This window comes from Charadrius vociferus, unplaced genomic scaffold (genome assembly GCF_000708025.1).
Source record: "Charadrius vociferus isolate BGI_N301 unplaced genomic scaffold, ASM70802v2 scaffold404, whole genome shotgun sequence".
Lineage (NCBI taxonomy): Eukaryota > Metazoa > Chordata > Aves > Charadriiformes > Charadriidae > Charadrius > Charadrius vociferus.
This window is the reverse complement of record NW_009648443.1, coordinates 71,473-77,701: the sequence shown is the minus strand read 5'-3', so window position 1 is coordinate 77,701 and position 6,229 is coordinate 71,473. Positions and strand designations below refer to the sequence as shown.

Here is a 6,229-nt window from a genome sequence, read left to right as displayed (position 1 = left end):
CTGAACCCCGCAACGAATAAATGTGAAAGAAAAGTACAAAATAAGTGCAAGGAAATATCTTTTCAAAGCAACAGTATTTTGGTTTTAGGAGCTTCGTCTCCAACAAGCTGGACACACACGCACTTTGGACCAGTGCACTCTTGGTTCAGAAATAACTGGTAATGGAAACACATTTGTGAAGTATTATCTGAACAACGGCAGCGTGCAGGTGAAAACTCTTCAGTTTCAAATACATTTTCTCTTCTTTGGGACAGTCGTCCCTTCCTATTCCTACCACGTGACACCGTATTTCTGAGGAATGGGAGAGTGAGAAGGGGACAATAGGAAGGAGAACTTATTTGGAGAGAAATAAATCATTTTCTGTTGGAAAAGCACTGGGGGAACACGCTCATGAAGAGATGTGGGGAAGTTACACACGAAGGGGCGTACGTAGACAAAACAAGACGGGCACACTGGCAGCTGAGCAGCACGTGATCTCTCCATCGCTCCTCCAGGGGTTTTACGCACAAAATCACAGCAATTAAGCACACACCTTCAGTGCCTTTGCTAGCAAGTGTTGTGTTTCCCAACCTACTATTTCCTAAAAAGTCTTTCAGTTCCTCAAAAACAATTAAATCTGTATAATACACAAATCTGCACATGCCCCAGTATAGATGCTGTAAGTCAGCAGCTGCTGCCCATGACAAAGCGGGGGAACCGTACGTGGCACCACGCGAGAGCCGGGGCACTGCAATGCTGTGGGACACCCAAGGTCCCTCCCTGCATGGCCGAGGATGAAGCAGAACCCGTGCCGGCCGGGCTGGGGACCGCCTCGCCACATCCCCACATGCCAGCCCAGCACCCATGGCTCCCCTGGCCCCAGCCAGAGCCAGAGCCAGAGCCCGGCTCCCACTGGGGTTTACTGCAGACGAACCCTGCACAGCTCCGGCACAGCACAACGGCCGTGCGCGGCACCCGCACCCAGCCACGGCCTTGCCAGCTCCGTATCAGCTTAATACTCATCATGGAACGGTTTGGGTTGGAAGGGCCCTCGAAGACCATCCAGTGCCACCCCCTGCCCTGGGCAGGGACACCCCCCCCCAGCCCAGGTTGCTCCAAGCCCCGTCCAACCTGGCCTTGAACCCCTCCAGGGATGGGGCAGCCACAGCTTCTCGGGGCAACCTGACGCAGGGGATCACCACCCGCACAGCCAAGGATTTCTTCCTAAAATCTAGTCCAAATCTCCCCTCTTCCAGTTTGAAGCCATTCCCCCTCATCCCATGGCTCCCCTCCCTGACCCAGAGTCCCCCCCAGCTCTCCTGGAGCCCCTTTAGGCACTGGAAGGGGCTCTGAGGTCTCCCCTTTTTGGCCTTCTCTTCTCCAGGCTGAACCCCCCCAACTCTCCCAGCCTGTCCTCCCAGCAGAGGGGCTCCAGCCCTCCCAGCCTCTCCGGGGCCTCCTCTGGCCCCGCTCCAACAGCTCCGTCTCCTTCTGCTGGTGGGCCCCCCCGAGCTGGAGGCAGCACTGCAGGGGGGTCTCCCCAGAGCAGAGCAGAGCGCAGCAGAGGGGCACAATCCCCCCTCGCCCTGCTGGCCACGCTGCTGGGGACGCAGCCCGGGGTGCCGGGGGCTCGCTGGGCCGGGATTGTGCATTGCCGGCTCATGTTGAGCTTCTCACCCACCAACACCCCCAAGTCCTTCTCCTCAGGGCTGCTCTCCAGCCATTCCCCCCCAGCCTGGATTTGTGCTTTACTTCTGAAGTAAACACCTGTGTTTGCTACTGCACCTGATTCAGAAAATCATTATTTTTGCCTCTGTTTAGTTTGTCCCCCTGTGTTTTAAAGACTGGCTCCTGTCCCTCCATGGCCGTAAGGCGGTGCCACAGGTTTAGCAGAGCAAACCCAGCACAGGTGCCCATCTCCTCCCACGAGACCCACTGCCCCATGGATTATATGGACTCTGGCCTTCCTTTGCTTTCAAAAATAGTCATGCAACCTCCACAAGTAGATTTAAAACGCTCCAGGTAAAGCCGTCAAACACGGTCTGAGCTGTTGTCCAGCAGCTCCACAGGCAGGAGAACCCTGTCCCAACAAGAACAACCAGGAGAACAGGCAATTTCAGGGCTGACATCTTGTTTGCAGATCCTCCACTGGAGCAGGGGCCAATGTTACATCAAAGACCAGGCAAAGGAACAACCGGGGGCAGAAGGATGGGGGGCAGAAGGATGGGGGGCACAACTGGTTGGCCTCTTGGAGGAGGGAGCCAGGAGGAGCCCAGCCCAGGGCAGCCCGGCTCCGCAGCCCCCGAGCCGCAGCACGGTGGCAGAGGTCTCCTCCGAGAGCGCGGTGGAGGCTGCTCACTCCCCTGTGAGTATAAAAACCGCCGTAATAAAACATAAACAGTACTGCTGTAAGTGAAGTTATGCCAATACGGAGTCATCTTAGCAACTCGTGTCTCTGGCGTAGTCTCACCACTAATAAACGCCGCTTGTGCGTCTTCACGTGAAAAAAAAAAAAAGGACAAAAAAAAAAAAAGACTTCTGTCTGGTGTTTCAATCAAACTGCGGGGAAACACTAACGCTGCCAACAGCGACGCGGTTTTATTATCCGAACATGTATAGCCGCACTATTGCGCTGTGTAACTGTACGCTGCAGTTCATACCATGTCACATGTTAACACTCCTAATTCATATTATGAATATTCTTTCGATGGCTCGTCCCCGGGGATCCGCTTCCTCAGTTCAAATCAAGCGGTTACGCAATTCTCAAAGAAAAGGCTGCAGATACTCTAACAAATCACCGAGGGGCCATCTGATATGCATTCAGCGAGGAATATCAGGCATTTTCCCCCCTAATTACACGAGGAAAGAATTAGTAGTGCTAACAGAAGTAGCTTGTTTACTAAACAGCACTGCTCAAAGCATCACTGCTTCTTCCCTTATATTGTTTTAAGTGCAATTAAGCTGCTATCATTTTCTTCTACAACCAGAAACGCAAACAAGTCTAAAAATGCTGCTGCCGCCTTCATCAGCTGTTCCCTTTTATGCAGCGTATAATTTCATGCTAGACTGCCATATCATTGGGATTTTCAACCGCCTCATAATTTTTTTTTTCCTTTCTGTGTCCTATCATTATTTATGCTATTACAAAAAAAAAAAAAAAGATCTCGTTTGCTTGGAAAACAATTAATTACGAGGCAAGAGGATACTCACACGAGCCGGCCTAGAATTTTTATTTGCCTCAAACGTGAGAGGAGCCGCCGGGGTGCAGAGCTGGGCGCACAGACACGCAGAGGCACGGGAGCAAGCTCTGCAGGTTCCCGCGTACCATATGTATGCAAATGACAGCTCTGATGAGGGCAGACCCGGAACAGAACTGCAGAATCGTTTTGGTCGGAAGAGACCTTGAGGATCGTAGAGTCCAACCGTTAACCCAACACTGCCAGGTTACCCCCAAACCACGTCCCTCGGCACCGTATCCGTCGATGATTTGAAATTGTCCGTGAGTAATATGTCTGGCATTGAATTATTTAAAATCAGGAATTTTCAAAATGAATGTTTCTGAAAAATACTACACAATTGGTGTTATTTATGTGTCTTGGAACAGGGACCAAATCTTCAGCTCTTGCAAACAGTTAAGGGTCACGTTGGCATCAACAGATCAATTTAAATCTAAATACTAGTTATAATCTAGATCTAAAAATAGTTATAATTAATAATAACTAATAAAAACTAACATTAAACATACATACTATGATACATCTATATAACCATCTGAGAAAACAGGAAAGGAATTCAGTTGAGTTTAACAGGCAGAGAACGGAGAAGCATTTTTCTGGGAACAGCTTAAACCATCACACATTACATTCGCTTTTTTTAATACCAACCTCCGACCGTTTGTTAAAGGAAATAGTCAGTGGGGCTGTAAAAAATGTTTCTAAAGACTTCCAGCCTCGTGTAGTTTCTTAGCATCCACGTTTGCAAGGGGCTGCCATCGCAAGCCTCCACCGTGGGGCCGTGGGTGCCATCCTCTATCCTGCTTAGTGTCAGGCACGACTGGGTGATTACGTGGAGAAATGTGTGGGTCTGCACGACAGAAAAACGGGGAAAGTAAACAGAACCGGCAAAGACAAAAGACAAACAAAGGAAAAAGCAACAGACTGTTTGATTAGACACCCACAGCGGCCAACCAGATAAAGCGAAGAGCGCTCCGAGGGGAATTATTAATTGCGCCTGGGGATCCTCCGGTGCCAAACCGCAGGCAGACTGCGCTCGCTGACACGCACGCGGCACACGCGGAAACAGGCACAAGCTTCAGTTCCACAAAAAGCCTCTTTGGTGCTCTGCTCTGAGGGACTGGTCCACTGGAGACCCCTTCACATCCCACTGGCAATTCAGAGCCGCTGAATCCCCCCCAGAGCCGGAGCCTTGTTGCCATCCTCATTTCCCACGGCACAGCCAGATTTGGGCAGGGATGATGCTCCTGCTGCAGTAATATCCTGTACTAAACACCCTGAAGCTTACTCGAGCATTAGTAAATTAAAACTATAATGAATTACACATTCACACATAAGGAGATGAGAATTTTTTGGCCAACTCCAATTTCAGCCCTCCTTTACCATGACGACAGGAGGCAACGGGGACAGAGGGGGCTTTTATTGCCCTGAATTGTGCCCCGAGGCAGCAGCAGGTACCCGATCCCCGCGGTACCCAGGGCCGGTGCATCCAGGCAGGCTGGGGATGCTCCTCTCGCATCCCGGCCCCGCTGCTGACCCCTCGCCCCCTCCTGCGCCGGGGCTTCTGTTCGCGAAGGGAAAAAGTAATGTACATATAAAAAGGCCACTAAAAATACCAAGAACAAATGTCCTTATAATGTCACTTTGAGTAACCAGCGCGAACATCAATGCTTGGGTTTGTTTCATTATGTATTATTGCTTCGTGTTCACTTCTGTCTACTATTCTTTTAAGGGCAAACAGAGGCACATACATAAATTACTTTGAAATGTAACGCGCTCTCTATATTGCATGTTGATATTCTATTAAAGGCCTAAATTTAGTGGATCCTTCACATGGGTAAAATAGTACTAGGCATTATTTTGGTAACCTGACCAATCTTGTCTCTGGTACACGAGACAAGTTTAACTTACGTACATCAGCAAGGCTGCACGGACTTGAGAAAATCTATCGTAATGGGAGCAAGAGGTCATTCATCCCCTTCACTCATCTTATTAAACATTACTTTCTAAGAAGGGAATTAAAGAAAAACTGCAGAAAACTACTCATTTTTGAAGAACTAAGTCCTTTCAAATAAAAAGTGACAAGACTACAAAAATAGCCAAATTATTGGTGATAATCTCTTGTGGCAGAAGTTAATAATAAAACTGCAATTTATTGGAATATTCAAATTCTTGGCCATAATCCCTTACGGGAGAAGGTACTTTGACCACACCAAGTCCCGCTGGTCCCATAATTTAGAAGAGAACCAGTCCCAAAGTCGGTGGTTGTTTGCAGGATGCAGAGCAGCAGAGGGGACAGTGATGATGCAACGTGTCCTCACACCACCTGCGACCAGAAAGGAAAGGTCTCGCTAAGGCGTGGGGTCAGGGCACGGAACACACCAGCGGTCCCGTGAATCGTGGCTGTGTGCATCTCTGCCACCCATCTTCACGCCATAGGTCGGGGAACGCAGCGGCAAACGCCGGGGCAGCGGGGGAGCGGGCAGGGACGCCCGGCTCCTGCACAGGGGGTGCGCGGGGAGGGCTCGGGGCCGCGCACACCTCCTGCTCCGCGGGCACCAGCATCCCCCCGCGCAGCCCCGCCAGCACCCAGCCTCCAGCACATCCCTTCCCCGACACTGCGTCCCCGAGCTGTCCGTCTGAGACGCTGGCCTGGGCTGAGCGACACAGCACTAAAGGCTCTTCTAACGCTTGGGAAAACTGCACTTTTAGAAGACTCTAATGTTTGAATTTGTGAAAACACGTACTTTACAGGCAGCCACGGTGTGTGGGTTTGAAGGTCTCGGTGTTCCCGAGCTTGCCGGGTGCGGGGACGAGGAGGAGCGAGACCCGGGCACTGCACCCACGCTGCCCAACAGGGTTAGGTCATGCCATGGAGGGCACAGTCAGTATCAGTCAGACAGTTCGCTGAGGAGTTCTCTCTCTCCCGTGACGGCCGCCATCCCGAGAACTCCTCGCCCCGGTGCCGCAGCCCTCAGCCCGTCCCTTCCTCCCGCCGCCGCAGCGCGCGCCGGGTC

At 51.2% G+C, this 6,229-nt stretch overlaps 1 protein-coding gene across 1 annotated transcript in view; it reads right to left on the bottom strand.

The window, feature by feature from the left end:
* Nucleotides 1-6,229, bottom strand: part of GALNT13 (polypeptide N-acetylgalactosaminyltransferase 13) — a gene marked incomplete at its 5' end in the record, with an annotated part of 72,594 nt that overhangs the window by 334 nt on the left and 66,031 nt on the right. The gene's annotated exons all lie outside the window — the stretch shown is intronic.